This window comes from Balaenoptera ricei, chromosome 11, assembly GCF_028023285.1.
Source record: "Balaenoptera ricei isolate mBalRic1 chromosome 11, mBalRic1.hap2, whole genome shotgun sequence".
Classification (NCBI taxonomy): domain Eukaryota; kingdom Metazoa; phylum Chordata; class Mammalia; order Artiodactyla; family Balaenopteridae; genus Balaenoptera; species Balaenoptera ricei.
The window spans coordinates 33491225-33513278 of record NC_082649.1 but is presented as its reverse complement, the minus strand read 5'-3'; the positions used below and the strand labels follow the sequence as shown (position 1 = coordinate 33513278).

Below are 22054 nucleotides of genomic sequence, written 5' to 3'. Positions count from 1 at the left end.
ATCTTCTTCCTAGCTTTCCCCAGGAAGACTTCCCTGAGCACTCGAAGGCACAGTGCTGTCCCCCCTGGAAACCTATTCTGAATACCTGGCACTTAATCTTATGAAGGTGTTTTATCCTTTATGCATTTTTTGGTCATAAAGTCTTTTTAAATGAATAGACTATTTTTCAGAGTAGTTTTAGGGTCATAGCAACTCTATGCATTTTTCGTAACACTTGCCCACTGTACAAAGCCCAGAGTCACTACAAATAGCAGGTGCTAAAAAAGTTGTTGCCTGATAGATATCAAATCAGGAAGTGACACAAATCTGAGTGTAATACAAAGTCACTTATTTATGAGCAGGGAGTGTGTGTTTATAAGCCGTCATGTCAGCTTTAAGAATGGAAGTCAAATGGACAGTGGAGACCACCCATCCTGCCCCTTCTGGACATGTGTCCAGCAGAGTCGGTGTGCCACCCACTGACCGGGGTGGGGGCACCACAGGGACAACTCCCCAGCGAGTGGTGTCATGAGGCTCCAGAGCTCTCATGGTTCTAAGACAGAAGGAACAGCTTGGAGGGAGGGCTGAGATGCTGAGATGCCCCATCTCTAGAGATGAACATTTCTAGAACCCATGGTTTATAGCCCGTGCAAACACTGGCCAGACCAGTGTGTTCTGCTTTCCCTCCGATTATTTTAAAAAACACCCCAGCGAGGCTGGGAATCCCACATTGACCCTAGACTCCTGCCTCCATTTCCATCACATATCATAAACCAGTTCTGCCAACATGAGAGCGTCACTGAACAAGGGCGCAAGTCTTGAAGGGGTCTGTTCTTAGTCATGATGATATTGACTACCACGGACTGGGTGCTTGTGATGCTCCAAGCTCCTTTTACAAGCTCTACATACATACATCATCTCATTTCATCCTTGAACAGCTCTGCCTGTGGTCCCCATGTTGCAGATGCAGAAATGGAAGCTCAGAGAGACGAAGCTAGTGAGAGGCAGAGCAAGGTTCAAACTCAGCTCTTTCTCCTGCCCCCAAGCCCAAAAAGTCTAACCACTGTGCTCTGTGGCCTCCCCTCCGATGAAAGGCACACAAACAGGAGACAGGAAAACTAACAGCAGGAAGGATGGGGTTGGTGGGTGTGGAAAAGAGGCACAAGGAAAGGGAGAAGAAGGAGAGAGAGCACGAGGACAAGAGGAAGTTGAGGTCTTGTCCTCAACCTTGAGGTGCACATGGGATCTGGCTGCAGGTCCAGGAGGTCTTTGCCAAGTGGGAATGAAGCAGGAAAGTTGCTGGGGACCACGGGAGAAACAAACCACAAAATATGCAGAAGCCATTTCCTCTCTCGAGGAAGATAAACAATAGATTCATAAGCAAATTTTACAAAGCTGCCCAACTATTTATAGCATTCTGGTAGGAACTTATATCCTTTGTGAGCATAAAGCTAATCCCCCCAAAAATGGTTAAGTTATTCTGAGGAGAGCAAAGGTAGGAAAAGGGGAGAGGGGAGGAATATACTCCTTGCCGGTCCATCACCTGCTAGCCCTGTGACTGCAGTCAGTTATGTGTCCTTTCTGAGCCTTGGTTCATTCTTCTGTGAACAAGGAATAGTAATTCCTGTCCCACGAGGCTATGGTAGAAAAGAAAGAAAACAGACCTTCTGGCAATATGGCAGATCAGATACCCTACTTGACCTTCCCAACTGAAACAACTAACATGCTGTTTAAAATTTGAAATATAAAGATTATATACACACTGCTGAACTGGTATAAATGGAAGGATTCTTCAAAGACCAAAACCAAAACCAAAAGCAGGAACTTTGGGATGTAAGCTAGCAGCAAAGCTGGCTTTTGCCCTGAGGGTTCCTGCCAAACCCTACAGATTCTAAGTTTCCCATGAGAGCTGCACAGTGTTCAGGAAAGAGGAGAAAAAGCTTAGTTCCTTCATAAAATTGGGACTTCAAAAGGCTCCACCCTCAATGAATGAGAAATAGACCCCCAACACAAAAGGAGACCACAAGGAAACCTGACCTTGGGCTGGGTAGAAATCTGAACCCATAAGCTGGATCTCACACAGATTTGCAGTTTGAATTCATGCTACTTATGTAGCCAGAAAAGCTTTGGGTAGAAAATGAATTTAAAGTGATTTGTGATTGGGAGTGCCCCCAGACAACTAGCAGAAGTTAATGCAAAACGTCTCTGGAAAAATTAACTTCAAGCCATACCTCAAATAGTTCACAAAGGTAAAGTTCTAAGGAAAATGAACAGCTCAAAGAAAATAACAACAACAAGAAAACAAGGCATTATGAGTACTAGTCAGCAGAAGCAACAGACGACAGAATCAGACCTGCAAAGATTTCAGATTCTCAATTACCAGACATGAAATTCTTCAATTTCTAAATAGCAACTTCAATATGTTAAAGAAATTAAGAAGTTTGCAAATATAAGCAAGAAATAGGAGAAAATCACCAAGCAGATTTAAAAAATAATGGACCAGAACTTCTAGAAATGATAAATAAAGAAGCTGAAAGGAAAAAATTTCAGTGGATGGATTAAACAGCATTTGAAACACAGAATAAATTAAATGGAAGACAGGTTTGAAGAAATTATTCAGAGTTCAGCACAGAGGGACAAAGAGGTGAGGAATATGGAATAGAGGTTACGAGATACAGAGAACAGAATGAGAAGATCCACCATACGTCTAACTGGAGTTCCAAAAGGAGCTATTAGAAAGAATGGGAAAGAGTCAATGTTCAAAGAATGAAGGGTGAGAATCCTCCAGAACTGTTGAAAGACACTCATCTTTAGCTCTAGGAATCCCAATGAAACCCAAACAGGATAAAGACAGAGAAACTGACACCTAGTTACATGAGAGAGAAGTGGCAGAACACCAAAGAAAGCAGCAACATCTTTAATGTAACTAGAGGGAAATGCCAGGTCACTTATAAAGGAAGACCGACAGCCAACTTCTCAACAGCAACATTCAGAGCCAGAGGGAGTGGAATAATGGTTTCAGTGACCGAAGAGAAAATATCCAGGAAAGCTACCTTTCAAAATTGAGAGCAAAAGACAGTTTCAAGCCAACAAAAACCAAACCAAACCAAAGCAAAAACAACTTGAAAGTTTACCACCAACAGACTCTCACTAAAGGATAATGCTAAAGGGGTTTATTTTAGGCAGAAGGAAAATGATCTCCAATTCGTGAAAGAATGGTGAGAAAAGATATTGATAAGAATGTGGATACAAACACATCATATAAAACACTGATGTCTAAATTGTAGGGAAAAAAACAGGATAGAATGAAAACACAAGATAGCAATTGTATATAAATTGGGAGAGGTAGTGGTTAGAATTAAACCAGTTTATGGTTCTTGTATTTTGGGGGAGGCAGGTAAACACATTGATTAATTTTAGACTTTGTTAAGTATGCCTGTTAAAATAGATGGGCTAAATATTGAAAGAACAGATACAGAGCACATAACTTCCAAATAAGAAGATAGAAGATGGAATGAGGAGGGAAAAACATCTCAACCAAAAAGAAGGAGCAGAAAAAAAACAAATATAAAGATGGTTGAAATGAATCCCAATTCATCAGTAAGATACACCTGTTCTAACCAAACAGCATTGACTTAAAATATACAAAATTTTATACATAAGCAAAATTTTTGGCACTACAAGGAGAAATGCACAAATCCAATGGGAGATTTTTAACATGTCTCTCAATAATGTGTTATTGAGAGGATTAGTCAGACAAAAACAGACAAGGACATATTATAGATGATTTGAACAGCACAATGAACTAGCTTATTTTAATGATCATATATAGAAAACTACTATATATCTAATAATTAGAGAGTAACACTTTTTCAAGCACTCATGAAACATTTAAGAAAAAAGTTGAAAAGATAAAATATTTAAAAGGAGCACACAGAAATGGTTCAATGCTTATTTCAAACTCTCTCCAAGGATCCATACTTATTTTATCTTAAAAAAGATAAAGACCCTGTCTTTCTTGTTCACTGATGTATCTCCAGAGTCTAGTACAGTGACTGTCACAAAGGGGGCTCTTAATATGTCCTGAAGAATGAGTGGCGAACAAAGGATTCTCTGTTGAGGATGGTACAGGCTGAGTGAGCACTGAGGACCAACACTGGAGGTGATGAAGCCCTTTCCAACATGGAGGGGACAAGAGGACAAGGTGAGTGGTGCCAGTCTCCAGGGAGAATTTATACAAAAAAGAAAAACAGAGTCACGACAGCCATCTCCAAATCCAAAGAGAGAGTCATGTGGAAGAGTCTTTGAAAGCCCAGTCTTTGCGGGTCCATGTGGCAGAGCAGAGGAGAGAAGATAGAAATTGCAGGGAGGAAGAATTTGTCCCAATATTAGGAAGAATCTTCTAACAATTCATTGCTCAGCATTGGCCGGGAATTGGCCTGGCTTATCCTCTAAGGCCCTTTATGACCCTGTGTGGGACAGGAGACTGTCCAGGACGTCCTGAGAGTCCCAGACCATGAGTGGACCATCCTTCCAATTCTATCCCGTCCCAGAGATTCCTTCACCCAAAATTCCCTGGATACCCGATCCCTAAAAGATCTGCCCAAGGTCCCAGATTCAGGAGGTGGTGGAGGAATAATGAGAGCTTCAGTCCCCAGAAACTCAATCCAATGTCCTTTCTGCTCCACCATCGGCCTCTCCATTAGCCGAAATGAGCACGTTTTGCCCCATTAGGCTGACATGTACTTTTTCAGTCTACCCATGTCCCAGTAAACCCCATTTTTCCAGCATATGGCAAGGGATTACAAAAGCATAGAGAATTAGTTCAAATGAAAATGCCGAAACTTTCCAGGAAAAGGGAAGCAAGCTCACCTTGGCCTCCGCAGCAGATGGTTGAGTTGGGGGCCTGGCTCTGGGGGCTTCTCCTGCGGCTGGCCAGTCATGCTGCTCTCATGCTGCTGGGCAGGTGGGAAGAGGAGGCCTAGTTCTGTGGGAAAAAGAGAAAGAAAGGTCACTTCTTCATCGTTTGCTCCCAGCTCTCCATCACCAGCCTGCCAAGGACACTATCCAGAAGCCGCGGGAGCTCGCGAGGCTGGCCTCAGCCACTCTCATGTCATTGGGGAGCAGACAGGCACAGGACGAATGTTTCCCACGCCTTCCAATGTGCCAGGCAGGGCTCTAAGGAACGGGGCTACAAAGATGAATCAGATGCAGTCCCTGCTCTCAAGCAACAGCCTAGCAAGAGAGAGAGAGAGAGACATACACATGTTTCACTACAAGATAATTTGGTAAGTGCTGTGATTTCCCCAAGTTCATTCAACAGCCTACCTGTCCCACAGGGAGCAGAGGCAGCTTACAAGTGCTACAGCACAGGGCTTCTCAAGCTCTTTGTTATGAAGGACCAGTTCTTTGTTTTTGTTTTAATTTCCGATCCATCACGGATGAATACTTTTATAAAATATAAGAAAAGGAACAGGTAGAAAAATGAAATGACAAAAATATTCATACAGAGTACAAGCCTACTTCTTAATGATTCAACAGCTTAGTCTGTCAAATCGGCATGAGAGTTTCTAAGCACTTCCTCTCAATTTCTGTACTGATCTCGTGGACCGGTAAACAGCTTGCAGACCAGCACCATTCCACAAACCACAGCTGAGAAGCATTGCTATAGGAAACGTTTGTAAAGAGTGCAACCTTCCTGAGATGTCTGGCTGAGCTCTTGGTTCAGAGAGGGTGGCTGGAAATAAAAATGATGTCAAATTCACCCTCTGGACTATAGTTCAGACTGTTCAGAGAGTCTCTCTCCAAGAAGGAGAGTTACAGCAGGGACTTTGGGAAAGTGTGGCGGTGGAGTGTCTGAGGTGGTGGCACCAACACACTGGGTTCATGGGAACCTGGTCAGAAGTTGTGCCTGGAGCCCTGTCCTGCTCTACCTTGAACTTCCAACTGTAACTATGGCAACCCCAGCCGAAGCTACTGCCTGGAATGGGAAGAACAAAAGTGTCATCTATTAAAATGGACTGGGACGTTTCAAAAAATAAATCATTTCCAAAATGTCAAGAGGGCTGCTGGTGTTCATTCCTACCATTTAATGTTATAAAAATGATGTTTTTTAAATTGAGAAATCTTTTGTCTGTGACAGCCAGCTCCCAAAAAAGCCTTTAAATGCCTATTGCCTTAATACTTGAGGGAGAGATTACAAGTCATTTTCCCCCATTTGAACGCTTAAGAGAAAGTGCTCATTCCTCTAAACTCTCAGCTTTTATGTAGTTCTTATTTTAAACTTTAGAAGAAGATATCTCTGTAGAAGAAAAACTTCCCTTTTCAAAGTCTTTTTTTTTTTTTTTAATGCGTACACACATACACTCTCACTCGCTGCTTCAAATGCTAAGTCATTTGCAATTTGGGAGTTTGTTGCTCATGAAATTCTAGCGATAAGCACATCATAAACATTCCTATAGCAAGGGAATGCTTTGGAAGCGATGTCTGTGATGTTACAAAGATTGTCTATCATTATCTCTGAATGTTGGCGAAGTGAAGGTTATGGGAATAACTATTTATGTATAAATAAGTCAACAGAGTAACTGACAACTTCAATAGCAGATCTTACCAAGAAGCTAAACCATGGCACGAGGTGGGAAGCAGGAATGGACTTCCCTCAGTTTCCATGAGTGTTTCATCCTTATTCTCAACATGGGAAAATAACTCTCCAGGCTCCCCGACAGGAGCAATAGTCCTTGGAATCACTCATGGGCAAGATTAAGCTTAGACCACACAGCCAACTTTTATATATCAGGTGCTGGGCTAGATTCTAGTGTTCTCAATATGGGTTCTTCTTCAAAGAGACCCAATGGAGACATATAAACAGGCAATTACAATCCCCCTTTCCTGCAAGAAGAGTATACTGGCTGGAGTTAAGGTAAAGGAAATGAAGTTAACTAGCTCAATCCATCTATCCAACCATCCATTGGTCCATCCATTGTTGACTGAGTGCCTAGTATATAGCAGGCAAGTGCAAAGCACTAGGCATACAACAGTTGAGACCAATGTGGTCCCTGCCTTCATGGAGCTTATCCTCTAGTGGGGAAACCAACATTAATAAATTAGAAATAACTATAATAGCGGTGCTCTGAAGAAGTATGATTACTGCCATAACAGCATATGTCAGGGGTAGATCTAGCGCAGGAAAGGGTCAGTGGTGCTTTCCTAAAGAATTAGTCTTTAATCTGAGCCCTAAGAATAAATTAGTGAAACAAAATAGGGTGGGGGCAGGAGGAAAAAGACAGAAAGAAAAGGTGTTGCCAGCACAATGAATAGGTTGTGCAAAGTTCCTGTGACGGAAGGAACATGGCACATTCTAGCTATGAAAGGAGGCTCTTAATAAGGACTGAATCGGTTCTTGACTCACATCATGCTTCCATTGTGATGGTATTCAGACCATGCATTATAGATGTGCAGGTTTTTCCAAAAGTGCCCAAGAAGTTACTTAAGGCGAGCCAGGAAAGTAAGGTGCATGTCAGCTAATTCTCCCTCTTCCTAAGCTGGCACGAGGCATCCAACACAGGGGCCACCTTATCCTCCCTCCCATTTTATAGCAAGTTTTGGGACTCATCTATTTTTCTCTTCAACAGTGGTAACTTGGCCAAATCCAATTTGACCAGTGGTGAAAATTAGTTGGTCAGGGCTGACACAGACTGACAGTGGATGTGGGTTTGGGGATGTGAACAAGCGTTCTATTATTAAATGATTGCTGGAGAAGCCTCGTGGTGAATGTTATTCGACGGAAGCTCACACAATTTCATGCACAGAACATGAGCTTTGGGGCCAAGCAGACCTGGGTTCAAATCTGGTTCCGCCCCTCACTGGCCATTTGACCTGGTTCTTTCATAAAATGGAGTTAGCAGTGCCTTCCTTGCTGCGAGATCAGCAAGAGCACAGGTCCTACACTGAGCACATTTCCTGGCTCCCAACTGGCCCTGGATAAGTGTCAGCATTACTATCACACAGCAGTGTGTGGGGACAGCCATGATCCTCCCTCAACGTGAAAGTCAACAGGAATCCATGAAACAATTTCCCAGCTGGTACTGGGGCAGGGGTGCCGGGGTCCCGATGACTCAGTTTCTTGGTGTGTGACCTCATGGGTCCCCTGCCACTGTGCTGAGAGTTCCCAGCGGGAAGTCCCACTGCACCAGGGCTAACAGGCACTGAGTCTCACCTCGGCGGCCCCAGGCCCACCCTCTCCGGATGCCACCCCGGGACGTACAGGGAGCTCCACCCAGGGGCTCTGGGCCAGCAGCCAGCAGACTTGGGTTCTAGTTCCACCACTAACGGCTGGGGTTCCCTTGGACAAACAGCCGAGTTCCAGAAGGGAGAGGAGATGGAATAGCTACCACATCCTGAAGGCTTAAACACAGGCCAGGCCTGGTGCTGGGCCTTCCCAAGAAGCACCCGAATAGTCACAACAGTCCTGCGGGGTCACTGTTGGTATCACCATGTTACAAGTGAGGAAACTGAGGCCTGCTGGTTTGTCCCAGACCGCAGAACTAAGTGACGGAACCAGAACGGGAAGCCGGAAAGCCCTTCCTCTCTACCACGGCACTGCCTTACGGGGATGGATATCTTACTTAGGTCTTTCCCACACGACCGGTGAGGACGCAGCCCTGGAAGGCTCTGTGATTTTCCAGGGACCCACAGGCAGCAAGCCACCAGGCAAGGCCGGACTCTGCCCCATGCCCCACACGGCTGTCTGGGTCTCAGTTTCCCTTCTGCACACAGTGGTGACTAATGATGCCTTACAGACCACACTGCTGTTAGAGTTAAGGGGAGAATGAAGATTTAAGAGTCTTGGGAGGGAAAAATTAATATAGAGACATGAACACTTTCAATGGGTATTGAGAGGCTCAAACCAAAGAGGAAGGGTTCCTGTCAGCCACAGAGCAGTTGAAACGAAAACTGGACCAGGAGCAGGGCAGACAGCGGAGGGGAGGAGACACAGGAGACAAACTGTGGAGCTTCTGAAATGGGAAGCAGGACCCAATGAAGTGTAAAGAATTCCCTCCATGCCACCCACAATAAATTAGAAATTGGCACAGATTTTTAAAAGAAGGAAAAGCAGGAGGGGGAGGAGAAGAAATTGAGGAGGAGGAGGAGGAATTAAATCTGTAGATTTAATCTAAGAACACCTAAGAAACAGGGTGGAGAGTAATCAATGCAATGAGAAATCTTAGACTCCAGTCACGTGGGGGCCACTCATTCTGTCAAACAAGTTCTCCTGCACAGAGATGATGGTGACACGGAAGAAGATCTAATTTTCAAGTGAGACACATTCTATCAACAGATGGGGAGGCCTGGCAGCTTTTCCAATGTGGTGAAAACTCCCATTCTCTCTCCAACCATCTCTCCTCTTCTGTAGATGCCCCACTCTTACCTCCATGGAGGTTGAGAAAAGAATAATTTATAGGCACTAGAAGAGGGCATTCCTGCTCAGACCATTATGAGAGATAGGTGGCCACTTCATCAGGTCTTCATGCACCTGGTTATTCCAGAACACAGAAGCTGGGGTATTCGCCCAATATCACAGCAGCTCAAACACTGAGAGCATATCAGACAGACTTATCATAGGCTGACAATGGATGGCGGACCACCATCCACTCTCCAACCTCCTCAGGCCTCCTATTCCCTTGCTCACAGCTCCAGTCAGCTTGTCTTTCAGGTCTTCACACACTGCAAGCTCTTTCTTACCCCAGAACTTTTGCACATGCTGGTCCCTCTGACTGGGATGCTCTTCTCCTAGCTCCGCCCTCATTAACGTCTAGTTAGCTTTCAAATACAGCTTCAGTGAGACTTCTTTGACTCTCCAGAAACGCAAGTGTGCAACAGCACTTATCACAGTTGCAATTAATTAATTATGTGATTAACAAGGGGGCCTCCTCAGTCAGACTGTACGCTCTCTGAGGGCATGAGCAAGTGTCTGCTTTTTGCACCATCGTGTCCCATGGGTGAGCACAGCAGTTATCAGTCTTGTTTGCACATCAAAATCACCTGGGGAGCTTTAAAAAACACAGACGCTTGGGGTTCACCAAAACCCATTAGACAATAGTGCTTAAAGCTGGCCAGGTGTTGTGACATGTGGCCAAGGCTGAGAACCTAAGGAGGCCATGGTTGCTGGGCTTCTGTCCTAGAGCAATCTTGAAGTGGCCCAGGGAGTTACAGTAGGACCTTGCTCCCTTTGCTTGTGGATACAATGCATCGTTTAAACGTTGTTTTCTACCCCAGAGATTAAATTTGAGGAAATTCCGGAAGAGGGAAACAAAATCCTCATTGTTAGAGAGGAATACTATTCCTTTCATGAAGCACTCCCAGGATAACCCCCTCCCCGACACTCCTCTGCCCGCTAACCCTGGTTTATCACCTTTATCCTCAGAGCCACAGGATTAACCTGATGTGTTCCTGAAATACACTTAAATATTTGGGGGGATAACCCCTAATTTTAAAAATTAAATCAGGCCCAGCTATACTATCCTGTAGAGTGCAAAACTTCACATTAAATTTTATTAAAACAGAAGAATTCAAAGCCAGTTCGTGCCGGGACAGGTCCCCCAGGCCAGCCCCAAGCCGCAGGTAGAGGTGCTTTGCAGTAACTTGCCCATGGGGGCACTGGGGTGGGGGAGCTCCCATGGGTCATCTGCGCTGATCTGGCCTTTCCAGGGCAAGCTGAGAACAAGCTGTCCCTATCCTCTCAGTTCCCCTTACTAAAGGGGAGGGAGTAAGTGCTATGTGCTAAATGTTCTGGCCCTCCCCCACCAATTCATATGTTGAAATCCTAACCCCCAAAGGTGATGTTATTAGTAGGTGGGGGCTCTGGGAGGTGCTTAGGTCGTGAGGGTGGAGGTCTCATGAAAGGGATTAGTGCCCTTATCAAAGAGATCCTGCTAGCTCCCTCACCCCTTCTGCCACGTGAGGACACAGTGAGAAAGTATCAGCAATGCACCGGGAAGAAACGGCCCTCACAGAATGCGACCATGCTGGCATGTTGATCTGGGACATCCAGCCTCCAGAACGGTGTGAAATAAATTTCTGTTGTTTATAAGCCATCCTCTGTGGTTTTTCGTTATGGGCTGAGACAGTAAGATGTGTGAAAAAAATCTAACCTCTTAAACACACTCAAAGTAACAACTCCAATCCTCTGATGGGTTTCACCAGCCCAACAAAAGCACTGTTTGACCGAGTCCTAAGTCCCATGTCCCTGTGAGAAGTAGACCACCACTTAACCCAGTGCAGGGCAAGCTCTCCTGGATATAGCTCTAGTGCCCATAGGGACCACCTGGAGAAGTTAAGAATGAAGCTTCACCTTGCACCCACTACGTTGGTAATAATAAAATAATAACAAGTGTTGGTGAGGATGTGGAGAAATTGGAACCCTTCTGCACTGCTGGCAGGAATGGAAAATGGTGCAGCTGCTTTAGAAAATAGTGTGGCAGTTCCTTAGAGTTATCAATGACCCAGTAACCCTACTCCTAGGTGTAAACCCAAAAGAACTGAAAACAGGTACTCCAACAAAAACTCGTTCACACATGTTCAAAGAAGCTCTCTTGGGCTTCCCTGGTGGCGCAGTGGTTGAGAATCTGCAGGGGACACGGGTTCGAGCCCTGGTCTGGGAAGATCCCACATGCCGCGGAGCAACTGGGCCCGTGAGCCACAACTACTGAGCCTGTGCGTCTGGAGCCTGTGCTCCGCAACAAGAGAGGCCGCGATAGTGAGAGGCCCCCTCTTGCCACAACTAGAGGAAGCCCTCGCACAGAAACGAAGACCCAACACAGCCAAAATAAATAAATAAATAAATAATAATTAAAGGTGCTAATAATTAAAAAAAAAAAAAGAAGCTCTATTAACAATAGCCACAAAAGTGGAAACGACCCAAACGTCCATCAACTGGCTAACAGATAAATCTGGTATCTACATACAATGGAATATTATTCAGCCATAAAAAGAATGAAGTTCTGATACATGCGACAACATGGATGACCCTCGAAAACATTAAGTGAAAAGAGTCAGACACAAAAGGTCACATATGGAATGATTCCTTTTATCTGAAATACCCAGAAGGTAGGTAAGTCCATGGAGATATCAAGCAGACCAGTGGTTGCCAGGGGCTGGGGCTGGTAGGAGAATGAGGGGTGACTGCTTAATGGGTATGGGGTTTCCTTTTGGGGTGATGAAAATGCCTTGGAACTAGACAGAGGTGATGGCTGCACAACATTGAGAATGCACTAAATGCCACTGACCTCTATACTTTAAAATGGTCAGTGGTTAATTTTATGCTATGTGAATTTTACCTCAATTAAAAACAACAATAAACAAAGCTTCCAGGGCCCCACCGTGAGAGGCTCTGACTCAGTAGGTGTGGGCTGGGCCCAGGGATCTGCTTTTCCAAAGAACATCTGAGTGATTCTGACATGGGGGTCTCAGGCATGGCCTAAACGTAAGGGCTGATGTGTGTAAATGATGCCTTTACTTTAGATGAATCAGTAACACCTGCTGCTATTTCCTGAGTGCCCAGTATGGGCCAGGCAGGCACTGGGCTTGGTGCTTTCAAATACAGTGTCTCAGAATCATACTGCAAGTTGGGAATGATCACTGTTTTGTTTTATAGTTGAGGAGACTGAGGCTCAGAGAGGTTAAGTAAGTTGCCCAGGGCACACAGCTGAGTAACAGCGGATTCATACCAATATCTGTCTGATTCCACAGACCATATTTTCCCCATCACCCTATACTACACCACTGTGTCTTTTAACAAGCCCTTCCAGGCAGCAGAAATGTCATTTTTGTGTTTATATGCTCTTTAGGTTAGAGACTTAGGTCATTTTACTAACACTGTGGTCCTTGGTATCTCCTGGGAATTCACTAGCAATGCAGACTCTCAGTCCTCACCCCAGGTTTGCTGAATCAGACTCTGCTCTCCCCAGATGACTTGTGTGACACTAAAGTGTGAGCCGCACAGGTTTCTCTAGAGCTGTGCTATCCAATATGGTAGCCACTAGCCTATTTAAATGGCTATTTAAATTAAAACTAATGGGGACGTCCCTGGCAGTCCAGTGGTTAAGACTTCGCCTTCCAATGCAGGGGGTGTGGGTTCAATCCCTGGTCGGGGAGCTAAGATCCTACATGCCTCGGGGCCAAAAAACCAAAACATAAAACAGAGGCAATATTGTAACAAATTCAATAAAGACTAAAAAAATGGTCCACATAAAAACAATCTTAAAAAAAAATTAAAATTAATTAAAATGAAATAAACTTAAAAACTCAGTTCTTCAGTTGTACCAGCCACATCTAAAGTGCGCCACAGCCATATGTGGCAAGTGGCTACCACTGGGCAGCACAAAATAGAATATTTCCATCAGTGCTGTGCTAGAGCAGGCTATCTAGAACTTGGCACCATTGACATTTGGGGCTAGATAATTCTTTGTTGCAGGGGTGGGTGTGGCGAGGCTTCCAGCACATGGTAGAGTAGTAGTTTGCAACCTGGGATGATTTCGTCCCTCAAGGGAATGGCAATGTCTGTAGACATTTTTTGGTTGTCATAGCTGGGAGGTTCTGCTGGCATCATATGGGTAGAGGCCAGGGATGCTCCTAAACATCTTACATCCTACAGTGCACAGGACAGCACAACAAAGAATTATACGGTCCAAAGTGTCAGTGGTGCCGAGGTGAGAAGCGCCCAGCTAGAGTAATCAAAAATACATGGCCATTCTCAGTAAAACTGGAGGCAGGAGACTCACGACACCAAAGTGCCCACCCCCCTCCTTTGCCAAATTCAGAACCGGAGAAGAGTATCTATTTTTGCCAAGAATGCAGAGTAAGAAGTCCTGGTTTCCAGAATAATCGACGAACTCATTACTAAAATGAGGTCCCTACACTTCAAATCCCAAGGGCTGGGAAATGAAGAGGTTAATATTTGATGTTCGGAATGTGTGATAAATTCCACAAGAAACCACAATCTGCCTATCGGTCAGGTGTGGACACATCATTCGTTCGTTCATGTATCTATTTACTTAAAAGTATTTATTGAGCACCTACCATATGTCAGGTACTCTTCCAGCATTCAAAGCAGAGCAGCCAATAAAACAAACCAGGTCCCTGCCCTTGTGGAGCTGGCATCCTAGTGGAGGAGACCAACAGGACCCAAGTAAACAAATACACCAGCAGTGAAATGGGTATGATCAGTGCTACGAAGGGGAGGGGTGCAGAGGAGTGATGGGGGATGGGTATCTGAGGTCACCTATCTGAAGTGTCCTGGGGCAACTGAAAAGGTGTCATCTGGCAGAGACCTGAATGAACTGAGATTGTACCAGGTAATTCGAGGAGGGACAAGAGTGCCAAAGCAGAGGGAACAGCGGCTGCTGACTCCTTTGGCGAAACAAGCTTTCTGGAGCTGGAAAAGGCTGGCATGTGAGGTTGGCAAGGCAGGAACGGGCCAGGTCACGGGGATAGGAACCCACTGGAGGGCTCTGAGCAGAGGAGAGATGGGGCTTGATCAGCTTTTCACATAGAGAACAAACTATAGGAGGATAAGAGTGGAAAAGGCCAGACCGGTGACGAGGCTGCTACAGTCTTCCAGGCAAGAGATGGTGATGGCTTATTATTAGTTAATTAATTAATGAAATCATTAATATTAATACTAGCTCTCTACTTGGCCAATGTTATTAATACTCTATCTCAGATATATTACAGGTAGACTCAGCATCATGTTCAAGCTACTTCTATGGAGAAATGCATTCTGAGTTCCAAATGACCAACTTGAAACCTTTTCCATCCACCTGGGTTTTAAGTCGGGGACAGTGTGACCTGGGAGAAGACAGCAAGAAAGGGAGTTGGGGGGTTAGGGGATTTTAGCAGGAGGAAAAAGGGTGTATGCCCCGAAATCCCCCTTTCTCTAGAACCATCAGAGGTGTCTGAGAGGGGCCTTCCAATTCTCCCAAGGGTTGTTGGGTAGCAGATGGGTGAGAACCAGCAATTCCGCTACAGGCAGAACAGAAGGGAAAGGACCAGATCTTCCGGAAGGACAGCACTGCAGCTGTGAGCGAAGGAGGGTGTGGAGTCTTTTCCAAAAGCAAGGGAGTCTCTACTTCTGGGGTTTCTGAGGTTCTAGGGCATCACAGGGTCAGGACAACAGTCACAGAATCGGCAGATTTAGGGCAGAAGAACCCAGCTGTGCCGGTTACTAACTGCACAGCGCTGAGAGTGCTGCCATTGATCCCCGTGAGCCTCTGTAAAAGGAAACAACACCCCTGCCTCTCAGAGTGGTATTGAGGGGTCAAGTCAGATGGTGCCCGCGCCGAGAATGATGACCACTTCCGGTCCACGTGCCGAGGTCTGGGCACGCCCATCTTCTGGAGCAGGTGCAGAACCCACCATCCTCCACGGCATGAGGTTCTGTGCTATACACATGCCCAGGTAGTTCAGCTTTACACATAAAAAGGTGCTTCCCTTTCATTAATTCCTTTATTCAACACACATTCACTGGGTCTTAGCGCCGGGCATGGAAGACATAGAGCGTAAGATGCAGCCTTTACACCCCAAAAACATGGGCAGAGGGGGTGGTTGGAGACAGGAGAACAGGTTTCTCTGATTCTCCTTTTCCCTCAGGGCCTGGTGACCACTGTCCAGGTAGTTTTCATGCCTTTAGACTAGAGCCACCAGCCTGCTGGGGCCTTGTCTACCAGCAGCCTGCAGTGCCAACCTTGGGTGGCAGTGCCCTCTCTCTTCTCCAGACTGGCAGGCCGTCCTGGTCGTTTCTGCTGGAGCAGAAAAGGATGGTGAGGAAAAGGCAGGGCTGGCTAGGCAGAGGGAAACCGGGAGAAGCGCTGGCCTTCAGCAAGGCCTTCCTTCCAGCCCTATTTCCTGCCCCCAGTGGACACGGCTCCAGATGGGTCAGGGGCCTCTCTGACCCCCAGCTCACCTAGGGTGCAGCATCTCTCTGGCGTTTCCCAAGAAACGTCTTCAGGAGAAGGCCCCAGCTCTGAGTCATCTGCAGCAGAGATGAGACCTTGTAAAAATAACTCCAAGTATGAGGCTCCTCCTGTATTCACATTATTCACGATACAAAGAACAAAAAAGCAGGGCAGGAAGCAGAGGAGGAAAAGTGTCGTTCCCATCAGTTTTCTTCACATGACAAGCAGCCAGGGACTCACTTGCTGAGCCCCACTGCGCTCTCTCTCCGCGGAGCGAATTACATAAGCCGGCGAGAGGGGCTTCTTGGCAGCCTTCTGACTCTGCCACCCACCCGTCTTCATCTCTCAACTCCAAATCCGAGGCTGGCTGCCTCGGATAGTTCTCATGTCAACATGATGGAGCAACTAGGTTTGCTCCCATAGGGCACTCAGGAAAGGCCTTGGGGAGGTGAAAGTTGAGCTGAGGCCCAGATGACCAACAAGTGAAAATCTGAGTGGGAGGACACTGGACATTCAACAGGGACAGTTGAAGCAATGGCCCCGAGGCAGGGATCGGTGTGCACACGGCAGGCACAGTGGGTGGGGCAGAGCAGAGGAGTGGTGGGGGGGGGGGGCAGGGGGTTCCCGACATGTAGGGTAGTGGTTCTCAGCCTGCAGTGATTTCGTCCTCCAGAGGATATCTGACAATGTCCGGAGACATAGCTGGTTGTCACAGCTGGGGACGTGCTATTGGCATCCGGTGGGTAGAGGCCAGGGATGCCGCTAAACATTTTTGAATGCACAGGTCAGTCCCCCTCAACAGAGAATTATCGGGCTCAAATGTCAATAGTGCTGAGGCCGAGAAGCCCTGGTTTAGGGTCTCTCAAGTCACTGTAAGGAGTCCATGTGCACACAGATGCACACACAGGACTAACCAGTGCCTGTGGCTGCTGGACTGTGGTCCTTAAACATGCGCGTCCATCACGTGCACGTCCAGGGTATGTGTGTTGAGATGAAAGAGAGGATGCTAGGACCAGCTCTCAGAACACAGGAGCCAGGGCGGAGGCAAAGAGCTGGGATAAGGTTCCTCCAACCTAATTGGGAGCTAAGAGGGAGGTCCTGGAACAAGGACAGAGGAGGTCGAATACAGGGAGGCATGGAGGCTATGGGCAAGCAGACGGAGGCCACGGGGAGCTGTTTTCAAGCAGATGATGTCCCTTGAGAGTCAAGACAGGGCCCTGGGTGAGGGGAGAGGGGCCACCCTGTCCTAGTGAAGGGGCTAAGAGCTGGAGAATGCAACGGGTCTGATGAGTGCAGAGGGCACAGGCTGAGCCAGTGTGTAGACAGCCCAGGACTCAAGAACAAAATCACCAGAAGAAACAGCCAAGGGCTGAAGAGAAGGGACTCAGGTGGGCAGGACATGGGTGGAGGGTCCCCAAACCCAACCACTCGATACCTGGAAGAGGCAAATGAGGAACCCAGAGGGGCCTGGACAATTAGGGGCATTTGGGTATGATCCTGAATTTGGTTACAACTACAGAATGGGTTGTTCTCTGCTCCGTTGGGGGCAGGGGCACCTGGAGGTCAGGCCACCGGGCTGGTGGTCCAACACAGAGAGCACTTTAGGGTGCAAGTGATTTCATTTCTCCCCAAAGTCAAGTAAGCCCACTGGGGAGAGGCCGAGATGACCAATGCCTGTGACACGCAGTTAACCCCAGGCGCGCCTCTCCTCCTCACCCTATTGATAATCTGGATGATTCATTCGGAGAGGCTGGTCCCGCCTCAGCGGAAAGAGAATCTAGATGAGGTTCTCATCACTTAGAAATGAGAAGAATTTCTCAGTGGAGAAGCAGGCTGGAACCCTTCCATAGTCGCTATGTAAAGAAGCCTTTCTAATTTGGGGGAGGGTAAGCAGGACAGGCTGCCTCAGAGGGACTTGTTCCGACAGAATTGCTGGTGGCATCCCTGGGTCCGTGTCTATGCCCACAAGCAGGCAGACGCCCTCATTACCACTCTCACTCAGCGCTGACTCCCTTCCTCTATAGTTTTAAAATAACATTTATTCTTCTCCACCTAGAAAGCATGCTCACTGTAAAAGTTTTAAACATACACAAGAGAAAAAGAAAAGCCACTCATAATCCCATCGTTTTGTGAGAATATTTCCTTTTTTTTTGCTAAACTTTTAAAATACGATGGTTGAGATCATATTGTATATGTAGTTTTCTATTCCGTTTCTAATGTAGGCATATGGCCATGTTATTAAACTATTAGCTTTAATCATTGAACTAATCCACTGAAAATATGGTATAGTCTCTAATGTTATGAGAGGCAGAGCCCAGATCCTCTGAGGACTTATTTCACCTAATGCAGGTATTTTAAGGGACCCCTGAGCATTGAATACAGGAGTTGTCCCCATATTCTGAGCACTTACTACATGTGTCAGGTACTCGGCCTCCTACCGTGTCAGGTGGCAGTGGAGATTAGATGTGGGGATGGCTTAATACCATACTGTCACATGCAATATGCATTCCCTTTCTCCAGACTTGGGACCTGTACACTTCACTTGGTTGAGGGTCATACCCCATCCCACTCTTCTCACAGAAAAACTACGGACTCCTCACTCAGTTAAGGGGCAGCTGTAGGTCCCGTCTTGGCACAGGGAATGGAGAAGAACCTGGGTTAGGTCCTGAGACGCAAGGAAAAATAGGCAATGGAAAAGCTCTGGAATGGTCATCAGGTGTAGGTATCGGTAGTGGTTGGTCAACCACAGCCTGCAGGCCAGCCAACCACCTGTTTATATAAATAAAGCTTTCCTGAAACACAGCCACACCTATTCATGTCAATAGTGTCTATGGCTGCTTTTGGCCACAATAAGCAGAGTTGAGCAGTTGTGACAGAGACCACATGGCCCGCAAGCCTAAAATATTTACTACTTGGCTCTTTAAGACAAAGTTTGCTGACCCCTGTGTTTGGAGGCCAGCCGTCCTCCAAAATCTGTGTTCCCCCTCATTTAGCTGAGAGTTGTCACTGAGAGGCAGCTGCCTAGCCCAGAGCTACACCTCCCAGCTCCTCCCATGGCAAAGTGGGACCCATGACTAGAGCTCACCAATGAAATGTGGGCTAAGAGGTCTCTGTCATTTTGGGGCCAAGATTGTTAAGAAGTGGGTGAGCCTTCACCACCTTGTTTTTTCCCTTCCACCTGAACACAGGGTACTCCTAGGCCCTGTAGCAGTGTTTCTCAACCTTCTTTCATCACTGTTGCCCTTGTAAGGAGCATTTTCAGATACTTTTTTCCTAGGTGCTTTCTTCCACCTAGGAAATTTTAATACACTGTATATCTCTTTATGTACCAAATGTATATCTGTGATTTATGTATTAAAATGAGACTTTTTTTGGCCCCAAGAACTAATTTTGCCCCCCTAAGTGTGATACTGCCCCAGTTGAGAATGTATCCTCTAAGGTAGAGCACAGTCACAAGATGGAAGGTGCCTGGGTCCCTGAATTACTTTGTGGAAGAACGCCAGTCATGCCAGGACAGCTGCATTTGACTGTTAGAGCTGCAAGAAATAACTTCAATCATGGTAAGCCCCTGAGAACTGGGAGATGATTATGGCAGCTACCATTGCCTTAACAGTGTTAGAACAAGATCTAAATTTGATGGTTAAAAAAAAAGTATGAATTGGATAGACATGTTTATAATACAAGGAACTTCTAAATCGTAAAAGAGGTAAATTTAGGATTAAAAACACCTACTTTAGATGGTGGACAACAAAGTAACTGCATTCACTTATATTCTTTCCATCTAGACACATCATCACCAAGATGAGTGAAATAATTTTTTTAAAGATATAATTTCAAACAACGAAGGGAACAGGTAAGGGTTACTGGAAAAGAGGTTGGGACAACTTTGTGGAAAAGGGACAGAGTATGAAAGATTAGAAGCTGATGAGGCAGCCACAGGGAGCCTGACCCTGGAGTAGGCACAGATATTATGAGAGTCCATCAGCCTGGCAGAATGGCCAAGAGGCTCATGACTCAGAGCTGCCAAGGCAGCGGAGGGCAGGAATCAAATGTGAGGCTGAAAAGGTGGAGGGGCAGGGGAGGCGGGGATTATATAAAATCTGAAGTCAGAAGAGTTGAGCCATTGGTACTCATGGGGCAGCCAGGTATCTACTCTCCCAAGCATTAAAAACAAAAAGGAATTTCCTTCTCTGAAGAAACTGAATGGACCCAAAGAAAAGATGAGATCCAGGAAGCAGCAGAACTAACCTAGTATAACAGTACAGGAAAATCCCAAATGTCAATTGTGTAGCAGGCCTAGACAGCAACCAGGTCAAATTTGAGGAGGATAGAGAACTCTGGGGGGAAGGGAGAACATATAAAATACCCAATTGGCTAGAGAGTTTGGGAGGAAAAAAAATGAGGATATGATAATAGCAATTGGTGGGGGGGAAAAAGGAAGGCAATGACATACCCTTGGAAAAATATAAAGCCACATATATAAAGGAAATACATATTATGGACTCCAAAGAGGACAACAGTTCAGGCATCAGGGTCACAGACTTAAACGCCTTCAGGGTCAGGTAAATAAGTAAATGAACACAGCAGGCGAGGAGTTTGAGCACATGCATACACTGTATGAGTAGTAGGGACTGCAGCAAACTGGAGTAGGAAAGCCCATTCTAAAGGGGGCAGCCTCCGGCAGAGTGTTGCCATATGGAACATCAGACCAGATCTTACAGCCTTTAAAACAATGTCCCAAACTCTGAATCTGTTAGGAAAACTCTCCCTATTTTAAAATGTTGGCTGAAACTTTTTTTAAAAATCACTAGGCAAACCAAACAAGTATGCCCGAGGGTAGACTGTCAATTCACAACTTGTTTCTACATTCACAGTCACATAAGCCCTAGCTGCTGATTTTTCAGTCTTTAGAGTCAACCTACAGACACAGCACAGGTTTTACTGGCAGTTACAAAGTAAAAATGTTAAGTGTTATCACCCTCAACAATGTAAAAGTAAAAATAGAGATGACAGAAATTGGAAAGTTGGAAGGCAGTTGGGGTAAGGGCACTAATACCTTCATCTTACTGATCAAGGGAGTCGAGATACTGTTGCTAACAAGCAAGAAATATGATAGTAAAAATATTACTTATAAAGCTAACCAAGTAGAGGAACTATAAATAACGATACAACTATACTGTGAGGATGTGGGGAGGGGAGGTAGGAGGGTGGTATAAGTGAGCTACATCGTCATCTATCATAACAGGAAGTAAGCAGATAATTTCTAAAATAGGAGTAAAACAAAAGCACATTATTGTTAAATATGGAGGTAAATGTCAGAAAAAAATAATTGAAAGAGTTAAGAGAGGTTGTCTCAAGGGAGAGTGACAAGTTAGGGAGGGAAGAGGCCAAGAGACTGTTATTTTTATCATAGATTCTTCTGAATGTGTGCTCCCCGTCAAAAAAAAAACAAAACCCCAAAACCCTTTTGTAAGAAAATGGAACAGATCGATTCATGGGCTGATAACTGGGCTAGATAACTAAGCCTGCAAGGTTGACTCTCGGTAATACTATAGATGGCACTCAAAAAGGTTTAAATGGAAATAATTTAATGAATGGACCAGTTACAGAGGTGTAGGAAGGGTTAAGGGAACCAACAAGATATGGTGCGGCACCCAGAGGCTGAAACCAGCAAGAAGCCTTGATCACCCCTAAGTTAGAAGGGAAAGGGGAGGGAACAACTGTTCCTGGAGCCCAGTGATTCTCCAGCACTGGGAGAGGGGCTGCAGATGGAAAAGAAGCCATTGCCAGAAATCAGGGGGATTAATACTCCAACCTCTCTCTCCTCCTGTTCTTGTATCTCCTGCTGGTGTCTCCTACTGGCCAAACCCAGTGAAACCAGAAGGTAAAATAAAGGAGCCCAGCTGATGTAATCCATAGGGGCCAGCCTCCCCAGACACAGCATGGCAGAAATAGATCTGGTGGGGGGGGGGGCAGATGGAGAATAAACAGCACACATTCTCACACTCTCCATTACCTATCTGAGAGTTAAAAAATGGATTAGATAAACCACACATTTGTCCCAGAGTGGTAATTTCAACCTTGTCTAGTTCAGCAGCAGAACTAAGGGAATGCCAGGAAGAGGT

At 45.8% G+C, this 22054-nt stretch overlaps 1 protein-coding gene across 7 annotated transcripts in view; it reads right to left on the bottom strand.

The window, feature by feature from the left end:
• TRERF1 (transcriptional regulating factor 1) overlaps positions 1-22054 on the bottom strand; it is a 199048-nt gene that overhangs the window by 61005 nt on the left and 115989 nt on the right. For all 7 annotated transcript variants that reach the window (XM_059938685.1, XM_059938689.1, XM_059938684.1 and 4 more), the window contains one exon: positions 4852-4966. The gene's annotated coding sequence lies outside the window, so the exon portion shown is untranslated. The remainder of the gene's footprint in view (positions 1-4851; positions 4967-22054) is intronic.